The sequence below is a fragment of the Sparus aurata genome, chromosome 13, assembly GCF_900880675.1.
Source record: "Sparus aurata chromosome 13, fSpaAur1.1, whole genome shotgun sequence".
In the NCBI taxonomy this organism is placed as follows: Eukaryota; Metazoa; Chordata; class Actinopteri; order Spariformes; family Sparidae; genus Sparus; species Sparus aurata.
Window position 1 is genome coordinate 9,048,519 of NC_044199.1, and position 19,156 is coordinate 9,067,674.

General features: G+C 37.6%; 1 protein-coding gene across 1 annotated transcript in view; it reads left to right on the forward strand.

Annotated features, from left to right (window-relative positions):
• Positions 1-1,177: 1,177 nt before the first annotated feature.
• Positions 1,178-19,156, forward strand: part of snx19a (sorting nexin 19a) — a 107,291-nt gene continuing 89,312 nt past the window's right edge. Inside the window, exons 1-2 of the mRNA XM_030437441.1 lie at positions 1,178-1,325; positions 3,356-3,403. The gene's annotated coding sequence lies outside the window, so the exon portion shown is untranslated. The remainder of the gene's footprint in view (positions 1,326-3,355; positions 3,404-19,156) is intronic.

A 19,156-nucleotide genomic window follows, 5' to 3' on the forward strand; every position in this document is an offset into this window, starting at 1 on the left:
TCAGCCCGTGCCGTGTGTTCTGTCAAAACCTCTGGCTGCCATTTAACAGTACTGGTCACTGTGTTACAGTGAGGGAACACATCTGCTGAATATGTCTTTTTGACTGTTATGTTTTTAGTTTACTGAGCACCAAGTTGATATAGCATGGCCGATATTTTCACGGCAGACATTTTGAAGTACACGTGGAAATAAAAACATTAGCCAAACGATGGCTTGGTTCCACTATTTGTCCCAGTGAACGATTGTTTTAAGGTAAGGAAGTCAGGTAGGTAAGCCAAATACAGGACAGACATCAACATTTTTAATGGTCCGCTCTGAAAAAAAACACCCTTTAAATCTGAGACTTGGTATTCTCCAAATTAATGAATTAAATGTAATAATGTAAAGTGTTTGGCCTTTTTCAGCCTTCCTTTTCTCAATATCTCAGATATATTGAAGCACATTTCCACCAGTAAAAAGAAAATAGTTTTAAATATCCCCATAGTAAATCACATTCAGTTACATAATGAGTGTTATGATAATGGTATAATGGTAAACTTGAAGTCGCATGAGATGTCAACATTGTATGTCATATGTATGATATCATCATTTTATTTTTTTGGCCTTTTAAGCTTTATTCATAGAACAGCTCAAGAGATGACAGGAAACAGGATGAGAGAGAGAGGGGGAGTGACAGGCAGGGAAGGGCCCCAGGCTGGGACTGAACCCAGGGCTGCTGCAGTGAGGACAAAGCCTCTGTACATGGGCCCTCGCTCCACCAACTGAGCTAAACTTGCCCCATGATATCATATATATTTTTTTTCATAATTATGACACATCATTTGTACTGTTTAAATTAAATAACATTTTCTCATAATTTGGATTTAATAAAATCTAATTATTTAGACTTTTTATTTAATAATTTCAGAGCTTTGACTTCATAATTATGAGATTTTATGACATAATTCAGATTTTAATTATTTTAATTATTGTTACTATTTATCTATGTTTTACATGAAACTCAACCTTTATCTTAAGTCTTTAACTGCCGGAAGTGGATTTCCACATCTCAGAACTGTGTAAAGTTAATGTTGTTTTAAGGTCTTTAGTCCTGGAGCCCTGCCACCCAAAGAGGAATTCCTCCATTCAAGAAGAGGACAGGTCATTTTTGGGACAGGTAGAGCCATAGCTTCTTTAATAATTAATTTAAGCTTAAAATATTTCTATTGAGATTTAAATATGAATAACGTACGAAGCGTTAAGCTAGCAGGCTAACATCGACGGTCAGTAACGGCTACAAGCTACAGTTATCCTGCTAGCTTGAGTTCCTGCTTCTGCTAACTCAGGTAAGGCATTTGTGTACTTTCACTACTGTTTGTAGCCGGCTAAAATGTAAACTCTATGTCCATTTTAGGAGTTGAAACCTTAACAAAAAAACCCCCCAAAACCTGTCTATACTACAGGTAATGTTAACACAGGACAGGCAGAGCTTTACTTTAAAAATGTTAGGAAAATGGAGGCACCTGGTGTTCAAACATTGATAGCATTCTGGCCACAGAGGAGTGTGCTAAGTGTAATTTTGAGTTACTTGTTTTTTGTGTATTATTTATTTATTTTTACTGCAACTTACTGCAGCATACTCCGGCTTTTTGGAGGCAAATATTATACATTCACCCTCTAATCTTATAACTTTAGTTACTAGTCACCTTGCAGACTGCATGCTGCATCAAAGCCAAAGCAGCACATTTTAAAAAATGCATTTGTTTTATCACCAATCAGATAAAAATAAGAATAAATCAGTCATACCTGGAAAAAGTCTGAATATTGGATAGTATACAGTATGTAAATTTGAACTTCCACTTTTGATGCTTAATGACATTTATTTTCAGCGCATTTGATAGCTGTGCACACTAAATATCAGGTTTAAAGACTTTTACTCAAGTACTATTTGCGTGGTTGACATTGTGTACTCTTACCAAAGTAGTATTTAACGTGTTATCTTTATATATTTTATCCTAGCATGACTTTTGGATACTTTTATACAAGACTGCATAAAATTGAGTAAGCCACATCAGTATCACCACACGTTATGTTATGTGTTTGCCTGTGCTTTAAATTGTGTGGTGCTATTTGGACATGTGGAAGCACTGTTTTCAGGGTGTTAAGAGCTGGAAACATTGTCTCACATGATTTATCCAAGATGCTCAGATTAAGTCCAGGTTCTTGGGTGTCTTTGCAAAAAACAAGATAGTTTAAAGTCAACAATGCTCTTTATAGGTTACTTAGTTGGACTAATACGTGATTCTATCGGTGGCTCTTTACACATCTATGTAAATGAGCTTTCCAATCTTCTGAGCATTCTCATATAGCTGCTGAATCAAACAAGTCATACATATTCTGATGTACAAAAGTCTGTTACGTTAAGTTATAAACAGTTTGTACGCTCAGTGTAAGATGTTGATACACAATATCAGTGACTGCAGTAGAACAATTGTTTCAAAATACCATGAAGATAAATAAAAAAGATTAAATAAATGATGACAAAAAATGAATCCCCTTCACAAACTGCTATCAGTGCTCTTGAGTAAAGAGTTTCTTTGAAGTTCCAAGATGTCTCACTCACACACGCTAACACTAGATGGTGCTATTTGATGAGCAATACCAGTTGCAGTTGTAACAGTTGTTCACATGTGTGAAACTATGGGCCATCAATTTCTAAAACTTTTATCCAATGAGATAAACGGTGAGTAAAATCTTTTAATTTTGAGGGTTAAATATTTCAGCATATTAAAGAATAGCAGTGTCACATTTCAGGCTGAATCGCTTCTTCCTTCAACAAGATGAGCAGGGATGTTTGAGGCTACTCCTACTATGAAATAGCAAAGCATTTGGTGCTTTGCCTGCTTAAAACAGACCCTATCGTAGGTACAACATACTTCTACATAAGAACGTATTAGAAAATGATATTGTAAGTATTTTTATGCTAATGATAAATTCAAAGCTAGTGTTTTATTTTTATGCCCATTGCTGCTGACTAATCCCACTGAAACCTCGACCATTTACATTCTTTCCACATAAAACAAGACAAGTAATTTGGTTAGCTTGGTGCCTGCTGGTTAGGTCTGTTTACACTTAATCCATGGCATTTAAAAGCAAAGTTAAGAGATAGTCAATTTTGTAACTAATATTTGTACCTTATTCCAATGTCCTGGCATGTACTTTGTGATATGTTTGATGTATTGTTATATCTAATTAAGTTTTGAAGTGTTTTATTAGTGCTTTGCTGAATATTCAGAATTTCTGTTATATGTATATTGTAGCTCACCTGTAACACTAGACTGTATATATAAATGAAAATAATAAGATTTTCCTGCAGGGGTCAGAGCGCAGTGGCAGCGAAGTCCAGCATTCCTGCATACAGCAGGTAGGTAGTCAGTGACACACACACTCAATCGTCCACATAGTTTAACACTTATATTAGGGTTGGTTTTTGTCTCTGTTTCAACTGTAAGGAAATATAAAACACGGAGTAAAAATGCTGGTGATTTGCAAATCTGACCATTTTGTATCATAGCCTTATGGTTCTGTATATATGTTAATGAACAGTTGATATTTTTGAAAATCATAAATTTACGTGGTATAAGCAGGATCCAGTTATCACACAGGTATAGTAATGCTACTCAATTATTTTAATCCTCAACTGATTGATTGATTAATTCAATTGTGATTTATTTGTCAATGTCCTGGATTTAGATAAGTGAATGAATGAATTGATAATTACACATTTATTCATAAAACTTAAATTTAAAGCAGTTAAAAAAGCTTTCCAAAAGACAAGTCAAGAGCAACTCACACTCTTACTTCTGTGTGAGTTATCTGGCTCTTGTTTTACTAAATGCTCCACTGCATTCACCTGTCTGCTGTTTGGTGTTGGGCAGGTAAAATGCATTGTGTTTATCATAAAATCATCTAGTGTAACTTCTACAAACACAGAACGTCATAAAGAGTCTGCTTAAAAATAAATAAATATTGGGCCTAATAATAATGATAATAATAATAATAATTAAAAAAAAGATACAGTGCAAGTATTTTTATGAACACAGTTGCACTAATTTTCTGTTATCTATTGTATACACTTTTGCCCTATCAATAAATAGGTCATTGCAGAATGTGATAGTTGTTAATCTCTTTGAACATATACTCAATCAAAACCCCCTCCAATATATTTAATGTTATACACCATCAACTTCATTGTTTTTTGTAATTATATGTTATTATGTATTCTGTGTTTGATGCCAGTCACACATTTCAAACAGGTTTTAACAGGTCGAACAACATTAAAGAGGCTAAAAAAAAACGGGATAGTATCAAGATGGAGATGGTGAAATGGACATCTTTGGAGTGCTAAGTCGTTCAGAAGCAAGGATGGGTCGAGTTTCACCACTTTGTGCTTTTATTAGGATAGGATTTATAGGTTTTTGCTACTAAAGAGTTGTCGGTTAATACAGTTAGTTTGCAAATGATTGCGTTCTGTTTTAATTTATGTTTTCTACAGTGTCATTTGGGATTCAACAAAATAAATAAAAAAAAACATCAAGGACCAACACAAGGCTGTTTGTTGACTTTTAAAAATGTCCCAGCTGCGTTTATTTGTTTTCCCGTTCACACATGTATGACAGAACAAATCCGCTTTTAATCTTAATCAGTGCAGCTGAATACATGTGTATTTTTATGCTTCTAGTTAATTTTCTCCAGTTATACACACATAGCTACACTGATTGCGTATTGGGCTCTTAGTCCTGCCAAAATGTGGGTGACCTACACTCAATACTGTGCCTGAACGCATCCCGTGTAGACACAGATGGAGCACTGAAGCTGCTACTGCTAATGTGCAGCTCGGGCTACGCCTCCTGTGTTGACACGGTGTAACACTAACATCACCGTGACAACAAAGTCACCTGCTAGCTCGTCACCCAAGAATGCAGTGGGTGGGGTGAATTAATATTTAAGAATTGAATGAATGTCAGTTATTTTACAAAGATAGTGTAGGATTAGGCTTCATTGGTTGAATGAAGTGATTGTTTTAAAAAGAATGACAGACCTACTTAATAGCATTCAAATATGAATAAAGTTAAGGGCACTCTGTGATAACAGATTTAGCCTTATGCCTTTGAACAACAGAGCTAGTCATCCTAGCCACTAATAGGTTTTGACACAGCTGTCACGAGTTAGTGAGGCCACTTCATATTCTCAAGATGGGCTAAACTGGCTTCAGAGTTCAAGAACGGGGAATGTGAATATACTGCAGCAAACACAGCGGGCAGCCTGGCGGGTACAGCATCGTATCTACCGTATATATTAAACTCTTCAGAACATACTTATTTTATGGATTAACTATTTTCACAATATCCAACAATAGAAGTGGTAACAAATAATAATGGACTTTTTTGATATTGAAAAATATAAGTTCTGCTTAGACTCAAGTAAACTCAGAAATTAGGCAAGTGAGAGCTGGCAAGGGCTGTTCAAGGCCAGCTGTTGCCCAAGGAAGGCACTGTGTCATTTTTACAAAAGCCTCCACGGGCCCTCCCCCTCACCTCTTTTTTTAAATTGAAATTTCAACACCATAGTGATGAGCATTTCCACTAATGCACGGATCCTTGAGTTCATTTTGAAGCCCCAGTAGCACACTTGGTAATGCATGTGTCCCGTGTACAGAGGCCTCGTCCTTAACATGGCAGCCTGGGCTTGATTCTAGACCCCTTCTCTCTCTTTCCCAGTTTCCTGTCACTATATTATTTTATATACTATAGAAACAAAGGCTAAAAATATTTAAACATTTGTTATAGATGTTGTTGAGCTGTGTACTTACATTTTACTAAACGTTCCAACAATGTTTAAACCAGAGGAATCCCTAATTTTAATGGTAAGGTAATGATGCATTTAATATGGCTGCCTGTGGCTTTAACTGCTGTGGAAACTTGAAACTCCAGATGATATGTCAAAAGAAAGGAAGGAAGCCAGTCAGCATGAATAGTACTCACTATGACATTACCTTACCTGAGATACGGAGATAGATTTCATTGTAATTTTCATGGGTGGTTGTTAAACAATCAAGACAACAACTCCCATGATCCCATGCTCCTTCCTGATGGTGTCAAACTATTTCTTTTGTTTTCATTGTTTTGATGAAGGACCAGTTGCGGCAGAAATTACATACATTGTGTGTTTAAAGTACTGCTTCCTTTACTGTATGGCTGCTGTTTGTCTTCTTTATTTTGTATGAAAGATGTGACATTGCCGAGCTTAGGGACATTTGCACAGAAATACTTTTTGTGTTTCAGGATATTTCTGTGATGACTAAACTCTGTATAGGTTTGACTCTAAGTAAATCAGAAGGAACATAAATTACAAATTATAAATTGGTTTGTGTTATGAAAGCAACATCATGCTGCATAAGGATAAACAAGTAAAACATCAGAGATTTCATCTCCTTTCTACCAGCGATCTTCACAAAGATATTAATAGGGAATAGTAGCACTTCTGTTTATGGGTTTCCTATTTCTAGAACAGTTGCAGATATTACCTCAGTTTGTACCAATATTTCTAGTCGTTCTGTCAAGAAAGAGGTGCTAGTTTCTGTTGGCTTTAGTTAAAAAAGAAGTCACAATTGTTTGCTCTACTTCAACTTTCTTGTACATAAGTTGTTCTCTGAAATATGCAAGCAGAAAGACAGGAGTTCTTTGTTGTACCTACAACTGTTCATAGGAAAAATCTCAAGAAACAGCAACTTCTGAGTCCTTTTCTGTTCTGTCTTGGAGCTGTTTGTGAGAGAGGGAGGGGAGGTGCAGGGAGGAGGAGGGAGGTGGGAGGTGTGGAGTCCCACATAAGGGGAACCACTGGCAAAAGAACGTTTCATACTGTGCTCCTCTGAGCTGTCTCTCTGTGTTTGTATTCGCTGGGAGCAGCATGCACCTGTGTTTCAGCACTCACTGGTCTCTCTCATTCCGGCTGGTTGTTTATCTGTGCTGTCATGTTAGCAGCTCGTGCAGCAATCAGCAGGAGAGAAGCAGAACTGGACCTTGTAGAAGCAGAATAACAAACACTCAGAGCAAAGGAATTGTATTTGGAGAGTTTCTGCCTCCATCTTGAGACGAAAGAAATCTGAGGAACAAACTTGCCTAGCTGGAATGAAGGACTGACAACAAGCAGACTTGTGTGGAAAAGGGTAAGTTATTCGCACACAGCTGACTTACTCTGGTTTGATTGAACTCAACCAAGATCAATATAAAAGTTTTTACCCTCTTGTACAAGTGCTCTAACACCCTTAAGTAAACTGTTCGATACTGCAGCACTCTTACAGTGTTTCTTTACATGACTTTTGATTTATCTCTTTGTCTCTGTGTGTGTGCACACGCATGTGGGGGCGTGTGTTGTGTTTGTTGGATTTTATGATGGGTTGGCTGGTCTGTGGTTCATCTTTGGATCAGACTCAGCTGCTCTGGTTCTCTCAGGGTATGTCTTGTTTTCTCTTGTTCATTTGTTCAGACATCTCACATGTCCAGAAATAAACACACGCACACACTTCCACACACACACACACACACACACACACACACACACACACACACACACACACACACACACACACACACACACTTCCACACACAGGAAGGAACGGGACAGTGTGATGTCTTCACTCCAGAGCAGGCAGGATTTACTCCTGGCGGTTCAAATAACAGCAGTCTCCTTGTAAGCCAATCATCTGTAGCGCCCTTTCTGCAGTTTGTGTTACTTTGTGCTGTCTTTTAATTGTTTGTGGATGGAGCTGCTGTCTCAAGCGCAAAATTTAAATATGTGTAAGCATGAACAGGATCCCAAAGGACATGATGGATGCTTTCATGCATTGTGCTGTTAATGATGAATGCATTAGGGAGAATGTGTGGACAATAGCTAGCCTGCTAACTGTTTAAACAGTGTAGCTGCTTGTTTGAGAGCTGTAGTGCTAAACATTGTTGGCAGCTTAAATGGATGTTGACAAACAGGGCGGAATTGATCACTCCAGTAACAATGATCAAAGAAGGTAGGACTAATTAAAAGTGAAATGAGCATCATGGATTTCTTTCATGTACTGTATGAATACAGAGCTTAACTTTGTGTTATTGCAGATTCAGGTCACGCTTGAGACTGAGTGGTGTCCAGACGTAACAGTCTGGAGAAACCTAATGTGCATTAATTGATTCGCTTAAAAGGAGACTCTATCCAAAAAAGACCTGTTGACAATCGAGAGACGAATTCTGGCAGCCAGACTTCCCAGACTTCTTGTATGCCAAAACTTTTTGTCCTGCAATTAACATGAAAAAGGTCTAATGAATAAGAAACACCACATAATCAGAAATCTGTAATCTACTAGAGGCGGAGGAACTACTCAATAATAAGATGCACCGTGATACTGACATGAAGGATTCTATATTCTTACAGTGGTTATTCCAAATTTTGCTGCTCACACAAAATCATAGTCTGCTGATGTTGATTGTTGATTTTTCGGCTAAACAATGAAGTTGTAAAGTAAGGTTGCAACATCGGTTTCCTGCATTGAATTGTGGGTGAACATTAGGCTAAGAATGCTGTCGAGAGATATGCACCCAGTATTTTGAATGTGGACATCTGGCAATATTTTGAATTTTATGAACTTACTGGGAAGAACAAACTGGACACGATGCATACTGTGTGTAAAATCTGACCCACAACATCACATTGTTGTGATATGAAACTAAAGACCGTCTCAGATTTTGGATATAATTTGATTGTAATATGGCATAACTTGTCTCTTCCTAGTTTTGAGTGATGTCTGTTTTCTAAACCAACCAATTAACCAACTTCATTAGTTCCACAAAACTGATTACTCAAAAAAAATCTCGTCGTGTTAATATTTTGTGAAAGGACCAATAGTCACAGTATTGTCACAGTATCAATATTGAGGTATTTGGTCAGACTACTTGATTTTGTCACCCAATCCTGTCATTTAACAGCTGTTACCAAAGAGAATACAGCAAGACCAACTTATCAGCCAAGGATTCAGGATGCCCTGTCAACTTTGCTGAGTTGTCTCCACAGACTCCTGAAAACAGTATCTGAGCATTGTGCTAACTACAAATTTGATCTTTAGCTGACCTTGTCCGTCTACTCTTTAGTAAAGAATAGACTGAGGAATATGATCAATTAAAGTTAATCATGATAAATCATAGTACAGTAGATTGTGTATATCCTGTGTACATAACTAAGTAGCTATAGCCCTTCATTGTTAGCTTTATTGACACCGTAGATTGTGATAATCAAGTTGAGGTACATGCAGATGGATCTCCTTTCTACATGAAATTATGTGACTCTAGAAACACAGCTTGATTTTAGGTCCTACACAGAGACATTATATGTTCTATACTATATCAATATAAACCTTAGAGTAGCTGCAAAAAAACATACATACCTCACACATCTTATTGTCATTCGTAGTTTCATATTATGTACAGTTTAATAAAGCAGCCTTATGGTTGGCTATTCTGCTTAAGGTGACAGTCAAATCCAGTTCATATTTGTTTTGAGTTACGCTGTCGGAAAAATCTACATACTGTCCAAGGATATCCTGCAGGGAAACAGATTAAAATAGCTCTCCTATTTTTCACAGGTCTCTTGAATGATCACAGCTCTTGGAAACACTCACCAAGATCATTATGGTGGTCAGAAATCTTTCCCACAATGCTGTAGGTCACAAACCTGGCAAAAGTTTGAGGAAGGCAAAGGAAAAGGCAAGACAGAGACATACAGGACGATAGAGTTAGTTTATAGTATCCTTTAAAACAAGTTTATTTTAAAAAAACAGAAATGGTGGTACTGTATACGACTTACAGCTAAAATTATTTAGAAGACTTTGGTGGGGGCTGTTGGGAAGAGAAAGGCATGTTTCAGGCTCTGCATGCTTCACATTCTTAGCTGCTGACCTCTATGGAAAATAACAACAGCCGGGCTTGAAGGTCACTCTGCCGTGCTGGTGGCTGAGACTGAATTGTTAGAGGTACCACACTTAAGGTTCTGTATCCCCACTGTTCTGTTCTGTATTTATGTAGTCTGTTAGGGGAGATATTACATATTTATCTAGTATGTTTACAGTAGGAAAGAAGTTATTGGAGATTATTGTCGTTTAGTAGCAAAATCTCTATGGGGGCAATGTGCATCTGTCTATTAATATGTGGTATATTCTGGAGAGACTAGGAGAGTCTGGAGAGAAAATATTGTATCTTGGAGAATGACAGTGTTCCTCACATAAATAATTCTATATGTTTGTGATGTGGAGAATCATCATCAGACCAAATGTATTTTGCTTGGTTGATTGAAGGACTGAGGTCACTGTTTAAAGGCCACAGTTAAGCTCAGGCAGCAGGTGAAAGGATGTGACAGAAGAACGATTTCGCTTTAGTAACTGGCATGAGGCTTAGGGCTGAAAAGACAGTATCATTGCAGTGATCACACACCATTTCACTAAACGGTTTAGAGTAATCCCTAAACAAACCACGGGCCAGGCGTTACTGACAGTGAAATCCTCTGGTTGTCTGATTGCATTTTAAAGACATATCTCTTAATAAGAATATCCCTGTTCTTTGATGGAATGTTTTTGCCACTATAACTCCATCATGATGTGGCACCCATGTGGTTTGGCTGAAATAGTAGCATAAGATTGTGGGAATACGTGGGCTGTCATATGTATTTTGATATTTGTTGGAGTTTGCTTAACAAAAATTGCACATTTGTAACAAGAACTTACGTGGGCATCACTGAACGCAAACAGTAATTTAAGTAGTATGTATGAATGGTTAGCAGATATGTGAGAGGTGATGCTGCTTCTTGTGAACATTTAAAATTAAATCAATTTTTTAAGTCAGTTGATATTTGCAGTTATTGTTTCATTTGTTGGTATTATATGAGTGATTGTTTATAATAATCTCTTCTTCCATGTTTGAAAATGGTGGTTGGCAAAATACTAGAAAACAAGTCACAAGCTTAGATTTGATTGATGTCCTATAAATCATTGAATGGGCTAGTTCCAACCTATCTCTCTGACCTTTTACAACTACATGTTCCATCACGGTCACTCAGGTTTGCTGGTCAATTGCTTTCGGTTGCCTTTGCAGCTGCGGCCCCCAAACTCTGGGATGAGTCACCTCTACATGTTAGGTTGGCCGCTGCACTGTCTGTTTTTAAATCTCATTTTAAAACACATTTTTGTTCCTTGGCTTTTGATTCAGTATGAGGGTTGACTTTCATCTTCTTATAGTCTTTGTGTTTTATTGTGTTGTTAATTGTTCAGCATTTTGGCCAACTGTTGTTTTTAAACGTGCTTTAGAAATTAAATTTGGATTGGATTTGAATTGGACAAGCGTTATACTTTCTTGTATTTCTATCTAAACAAAGGGAATATCACTGAATATTTGTATCATTTTGTTAATATGATCTTACATTCCATTAGAGACGTTATGGAGTCATTTGCGACAAATATGCATAGTCGAGCTGATTGTACGCTGCCAGCCTAGTGCGGCAGTAAAAGTTTATGAAATCAAAATTTTTAGATTAGTCAACCATTCAGCCATTTTATATCATTAAGCTGTGAAGTGGAAAAAAGATCACATCATAAATCTCTCTTGAACTTTATAGATTAATTTTGCGCCATATGGTGAGAAATTCTCTCATTATCACATCAGAGACTCATTGATGCTGATTGTTTGCTCATACTGTATTTACTGGTTTTGCTTTCATATGTGCCTGAAACCTGTCACCCCTCGTACATGTGTCAGCTAGCCTTGTGATATACTGTATGTGTCACATACAGGATTAATGACTATCTGCGCATTAAGTACTCTTGTGTACACATGAATCTGTGCTTACATATGGATTGGTATAGTGCTTTATGGAGCCATATCCTTTTGTCAAGACAGAGGGTAAATATGACTGGTCTGAACCTGCTCCTTTTTTTTTTTTTTTTTTTTTTTTTTAGGTCGGACAGCCCCTCGTAAAAGAAATGACTCTAATAAACTAACTCCTGGTGTTGCCTGCCAGACCACACGCTTGCTGTCGACTATAAAATATGACCATGGTGCTTCCCTTTTTCTCTCCTCACTCGCTACCCTTTTGACCCCCTCTCATCTCTTTCTCTCTCTCTTCTCTTCTCTTTTGTTTTTTGTCCTTTGCTGTCTGTTCCTTTAGGCCTCTCACAGCCTTTGTAAACAATTTGCCACATTATACCGTAGGCTGTCTCACTCTCTTCCCACTTGTCTCGTTTCAGCATGTGGTTGTTATCGTTAACTGGCAGTGTCGTATACAGGAGACGTTATAGTTGCCATACCTTAGCATACACTTACTGTATAATGAACTAGGAGAGCAGAGATTAATCTTAAGCTTGGCCGAGTCCTTAAAGGTCCCATATTTTTACATGCATATGTTTATTTTGGGTGTCTTCTGAAAAATGTTTACATGCCTTGAAGTAATAGTTGTGACATTACAATGTTTAGAAAGTCCTTACAGCTCGTTTAAGTGCATAGTTTCTGAATACAAGCTGTGTGGATTTGTCAGTTAAATGAGCATCATAATACTTTCACAGCGTACCACTTACACCTGCCTGAGAATAAAAAAAGATATGGACATCTCACTTTCTTAAAATCTAATCTAATATATTGAAACATTGAATAGTACAGTGCTACATTCTTGCAGTAAATTATTTAATCATGTATTTAATACATTTCATCAATTTCAATGGTGGCAAAACCTCCATTATAAACATAGATAGATAGATAGATAGATAGATAGATAGATAGATAGATAGAATTACTTTAATGATCCCAGACTGGGAAATTATTTTGTTACAGCAGTAGTGGGTCCATAGAATCCAAACATAGTAACATATTTTAAAAAAAGAGAAATTACAGGTTAAGTGTGATGAAATCAGATTTTATTTCAGCTTTCTAGGAGGACCTTTAGTGATCTTCATCTCTGCTTTCCTTCAGAGAAACTACCACCCATTTGAGAATCCACACTAAACTGTAAAGGGCCTGTACACAGCGAGGATGAATTGAATATCTGTGACAGTAACCTTGAAGAGGTGCCGTGTATGGTCCATATTTTAATCACAAGAAAAACTGATACATAGTGATGTCGTACAGAGCTCAAGTGCTTTTCCTAGAATGCAAACAAGAAAACATTTCATAGGAAAAAAAATGCCTGCTGACATGAATGAGACATAGATTGCCCTGACAAATATGCCTATTGAGTAGTTGTTATCTTTTTATGGCAAAGATCACTATCTTCACTCTACTGAGGAATGCTTTTATACCAGCCAGATCGCTTTCTGCATTGCGGGACCTCACCGTGTCAGTCCCAGCAACCTGGTGGTTGCTTCTAAGAAATCTGGCTATTGACCAGAGAACAGGACCAAAATAAACAACATACTGTGAGGGGATTAAGAGTGTTGGAGAGCTTCTAAAATTACAGCCCTCAGAACATATCCAGATGTTGCCTTCCTGATCCTCCTCAGGTAACACACGTGACAGAGCTGTAGTCTGCAGAGGAGCAGACAGTGTTTCATGGAGAGCACCCCTCTGGGTGAACCTTTACACATTTTTCTGCTGTCCTGGACTCCAGCTGTTGTGATCAACCTGCTAGAAAGCGGGAGCATCTCAAAGTTTGGAGCCAACCCTGCATCTGTAGCTGATTTCATACTGAGCCAGTGAGAGCAAACACGAGTGTGAGGCTATGGTAAAGAAGCGTTAAATATTACTGACTTAAAACATTATTTAATCTTTAAAATCATAGTGAGTTTTTGCAATCACTTAAAAGAATGAAATAATGCAGGTAAAGCTGTGATTGATTTAGAGACATGGGAGAGATGTGATAACAATCGTTTAAGGTCAGATGCATATCTAATGCATTAATCTGAAGCACTCTAGTAACTAAGGAGAAAGTTGTCATCTTTTGAAGAATATTGCAAAAGAGAAGGGGACTTAAGCATCACCCAGAGAGCATAATATCACTTCTGTGGCAACTGATGAAGGAAATGAACATGCATTTTTATTCCATAGAAAGTATCCATTGTGCAACCAGACTGATATGTAATATTTACGTTTTTGCTTTCAAATATTATTTAAATATTTATTCACTAATAGGTAGTATATAAAATAGATAAATAATACATTCTTTACATGTGAGGCATGTTATATAGGGGTTTTTTGTGTTTGCATGTGTGTGTCATCATACAATATATGGTCCTGTAGCCACCTATTGTAGCAGTCTTGAGTATTTTGCCAGGTGTTCATATGTCTGTCTGATTTTTGGCAGTATGACAGCATCACAACTGTAGGATGCAGTCAAATTCGGCGTTGTTCAACCAATGAGTACTGACTACTCATATAATAATGTAGCAATGACTACTGAGTCATTGACAGAGTGTGATCCCCTTGCAAGTTGGTCTCTAGTTTCGTTTTTTTTTCCCGCTCCTGGGAAGAATAGTCTCTGCAGCTCACTAGATTGTGAACCCTTTTAACCTGTTTTCCTGTCTGTTTTGGATTTTCTGTCATTTCAGGCTGCAGATGGGAGTTGCTGCTTGTGATTTTGGGGGTTAGCAGATGCAAAATAATGAGTATAGCGCTTCAGATTGATTGACAGTGGGATCAGTAGTGCATTACAGAGAGTCAATTTAATTTGTGCTTCTTGTTTTTAAAACAAATACAATATATACAAATGTCCTTTGAACCCGATGCTATCTGGTGTAGAAATGATTGTTTCAGATTGTTTTTGATGTGCCTGTATTCTGGTCATGGGTACTGTATTGTAACCCAGATTTTTGAGACGGATACCGATATCATTATAGGCCTAAACGGTATGTACTGAACGGGACATTTTTGCTGTTGAGAAATACACTTGTCTCCCCACACTGGTTGATACACTATGTAATCAAACATGTTTTTGGCTGACATTTACACTGATATGATACACCTGCAACAACTAAATATCAGCCAAAGTACTGGCCCAGCTGATTTATTCATGTAGCACGATCCAATAACTCATGTAGCTGCAAAAAGATGTACAATATGGAAAGAGTTATATCAGTGCATGAAGGGTGACCATATGTGAGCGCAGAGGGCAAACACTGGGTTCTGGGTAACCCCACATTTCCTCTTTCTCTCCATCATTCAAAAAGGATGGCTGCATTCAATTATCCCCTCAGCCACAACAATCACTAATTTCTCCTTTGTGCTTTTCACTTGTATTTGCACTCAATTGTTGTGGTAACTGTGGAAACAGAGTCGGGTTAATAAAGTTAAAAAGATAATCAAGTTAAAGATGGAAGAATATGTATCATAGAATGACAGAGAGTCAGACATTTGCGTGTATAATCATTGAGAATGGTTACAGTTAAATGAGAGACAGAGGAGGGTAAAAGTGAGGCCCATTACACTCTTTAGATTGATCTGTCTGAATTCAGTCCAGCTCCTCCTCTCCGTTTCTCCGACAGACTTCACTCACTTGCTGTTCATCCAGTACTGGGTGAGAATATGGGTCGAAGGCAGGTTTATAATTAAATTAGCTACTTATACTTTCCTGCAGAGGTCAAAAGATGTATGCAGTGTACACATGAAGAATGGATTAAGAACTTAAAAATTTAAACCAAATATTGATAGTTGTTTACAATGTACAAAGGGGGGTATGTATGTGTCTGCCTCAAGAGAATGAGAAACATCTTTGTGAAACTAGATATATGTGGGATAAATGTATGTTTTTGGATATGTTTGTTTGCGTAATTGAATTTTAACATTTGGTAAACTAAGTCTAGGATCTCTTTAGATCATAAAACTAATATTTTTGTCACGGAAACCAAGCGCAGGCTGATGAACGGCTTCACAACTTTAAAAAAAAAAAAAAAAAAGTTGTAGGGTGAACATCTTTCAGAACATTGCCCTAGAGTTGGAAGTTTCTCTCTCAGTGTCTAAAATCTTTGCTCACTCCTTTGTAATGTATCTGTACGATGTGGGAGTCATCTTTGCAAAAAACCAAGGCCTCGTCGCTGTTGGATTGGCTAATCTATCAAAGGCTAAAGTAACTTTCAATCACCTGGAGCAAGTTAACATCCTGTAAAAGCTCTAAGAAGTTCATCTTTTTGACACAAATTTCATATTTCAATGTTTGAGGTTATTACATTTTCAGATTTTTCCTCTTACCTTTTCCCTTCACTTCCAACCCATTCCTTACAGTTAGCCTTTGCATCGTGGGCTGAATCAGCACTGTGATTGGAAATACAGACCCTTGGGCCAGAACAAAGGTGTTTGGTGCCATAAAGGTGCTTCCATTATGGGGTACATCCTTGCTGAGTGTGCAGTTTCTTTGGAGGCAAAAAGTTAGAAGTGTTTATTTGCCAAAGTTCCTCCTAATTTTAAAGAGTCTGATTTACTTCGCACTTACTTACACATATCTTAAAATTGTAGCAGTCTGAACCTACTGTATCTGATTACAAGGATTCAGGGTCACTGATGCATCAAACAGCAGACACATGCATGATGCCTTTGTATGATGCCCCGAAGGTCTCCTTCTGGAGTTCAAACTGGTTTGTGATTTATCCACTCCACCATCAATCGCCCCTGATTCTGCAGTTATTCTAATAACCTGTGTTCCCTCATGTATACTAAAGTTGTGCAGAATCAGTCCTGCATGAATCCCGAAACGTGTCAGTTGCAGGGTCACAAACTGAAGGTAAGTATTGGTTACATAATTACTAAAATGGCAAACATGGATATTTTGTTCTGTAGCTACATGCTATGATCGTAAAGGGGTACACGGGTGTCATAAACACTTATCCATATGAGTGAGTAATGAAGGAGATGAACTGGTCTTCACTCCATGGTTTATATGCACGACTGAATGTTGGTGCGTGAAGGTGTATAGCTGCCACAAGGCATTTAGCCAAGCAGCCAACACCCAACACACAGTTTACTTCACAGCCAAAGTAGTTCATGCAGCTTCTAACCAGGGATACATGGGTTTACGTAATATGTTTTTGGCCAATAGCAGGATTTTGGTGCCGCTGTTTTCCCTTTTGGATGAAAGTAAGGAGACATAGTTTTAGCAGCATCGACAGCAGCACACAGAGCATACAGTGCCACGTATTTTATAGCAGCTTACTGTAGTCTACTGTTAACTTTTTGAGCGCAACTCTAGCTAATTTCAAATAAAATACAGCTCCTCAGTCGTTTATGAGCAAACTGTTTCTGTAATAGCTGGTAGACATAAACCTACAGTGTGGAACTTTGGTCACGTCTGGCAGTGAGTGTAGTCACACAAACACTGTCGAAGTGCGTATGACACCACAGGCACTGCCATTTTGCCATTTGCTCCATTGCTACGGCAAACCAGACATTGCTGGTTGATGTAAAAAGCATCATCTACTGGTGCACCAACATGGGAAAATCGCCACGGACTCATTATCTGGTGTTGATAAGCATATTCAGCATAGTATGAACTTATTTGGCTACATGTGAATGTAATTGATCAAGTGACGTATAGGTTTAAGTTTTGTTGGCGTGGCATTGACAGGTTCTAACTCGGGATAGGAGTTGCATGGACTCCATTGTCACAGAGCATTCTGCTTTGCAAGTGTCTGAATTGGCTGCGTCTGTCTGTGCATGTGTGTACATGTGTTTGGGGAAATTATTTCTGAGAAATTATGTAAAATATGAATGAGGCAGTGTGTTTTTGCTGAAATTCAAACGAAACTTAATTGTGGGCTGCTTGCATATTCCCATATATCCCTGTTAGTATTGTGGATTTTACATATTACAACAAAGCTCTTTTGTCTTTATCCTCTTTTGACTTTTGCCAGAGTTTAAATTAAAACTTAATTAAAAATTTAAATATTTCTCTGAGAGTTTCAAATACTGTGGATGTCCCTGTTTGCCATAAAATCTGATTTTATTTTACTTCATCTGTTCAGTATGAAAATAAAAAATAATGTTATCCAGACATTTAGAAAGTTGTAACTTTTGTCCAACGACTAAAAGACAAGGTTTTCGTCTTAAAAAGATTCAAACCTATGTAAAGTCCTGGAGATGTATTCTACAGTTTCTGCATCAGGGAAATGTTCCACGTATATCAACTGAAAACCACATTCTGTATGTCCTATATCCCGAGGAGCACATTCCAGCATTACTGTCTGCAGCTTTGTCCTCTTTCCCAGTACACAGTAGATTCATTCACCTGACTCAGTCGTTTTAACTGGTGCTGACATTTTTATACCTTTTTGCTTTCAAAAATCATGTCAAAATGATTTTTGAATTTATTGTTAATAGGTTTTTTATTATTAAAAGGAAGAAAAGTACCTCAGGGAAATAACAGAAATGTTTGTTTTCCTCTCGGCTGCTGGAGTGGGGTGTTGTTATATTTGACTGACAGCAGTTGACATGCTGATCCCTTGCAGGGCCACGGACAGACAAAGTAAACAAACTTGTGCTGGGAACTGTAGCTAACAAGCAGTTGATATGTTTTCTGAGCAGTGGTATTGTTATTAGATATGTTGATTGACTCAAGTCCACACAGAATTAAGCTAACAGAAGAAACATTTGTGGTTGTACCCTTGGGTTTGGAAAATAACGTATGATGGTCCACTAATTTGGTCTAAACCGTAAACAATTGTTGGATTAATTTACATAACATTTTGTATCGATATTGGTGATTCCCATCGCATAAATACTATTGATTTTGATGATCCCTGGACTTGGCTCAAGCGCCATCATTTGGCTGACATTTTGCCATGAAATTCATTACATGGGCAAGTGGTCATCTGATTTATATCCTTAGCAGGATGAACGCTAATAACTTTGGCGAACTCTTACATCATCAGCTCAAAATGCCACTTAATCCAATACATCATTTTATGACCACATACCTGCAAAAATGTTAGCACACTAGCATCTCAAAGTAAGATGGTGACCATGGTAAACATTACACCTGCATTGTGACTGTGAGCATGTAAAGATCCTGACTGAAGCATTTAGCACAGTTACATGTATGTCCTCCTGCTGCTTTATTCCTTTTCTTTCCTCTTAAATTCTCATCAACAGTCCTTGTCTGTGTACATTGCTGAATA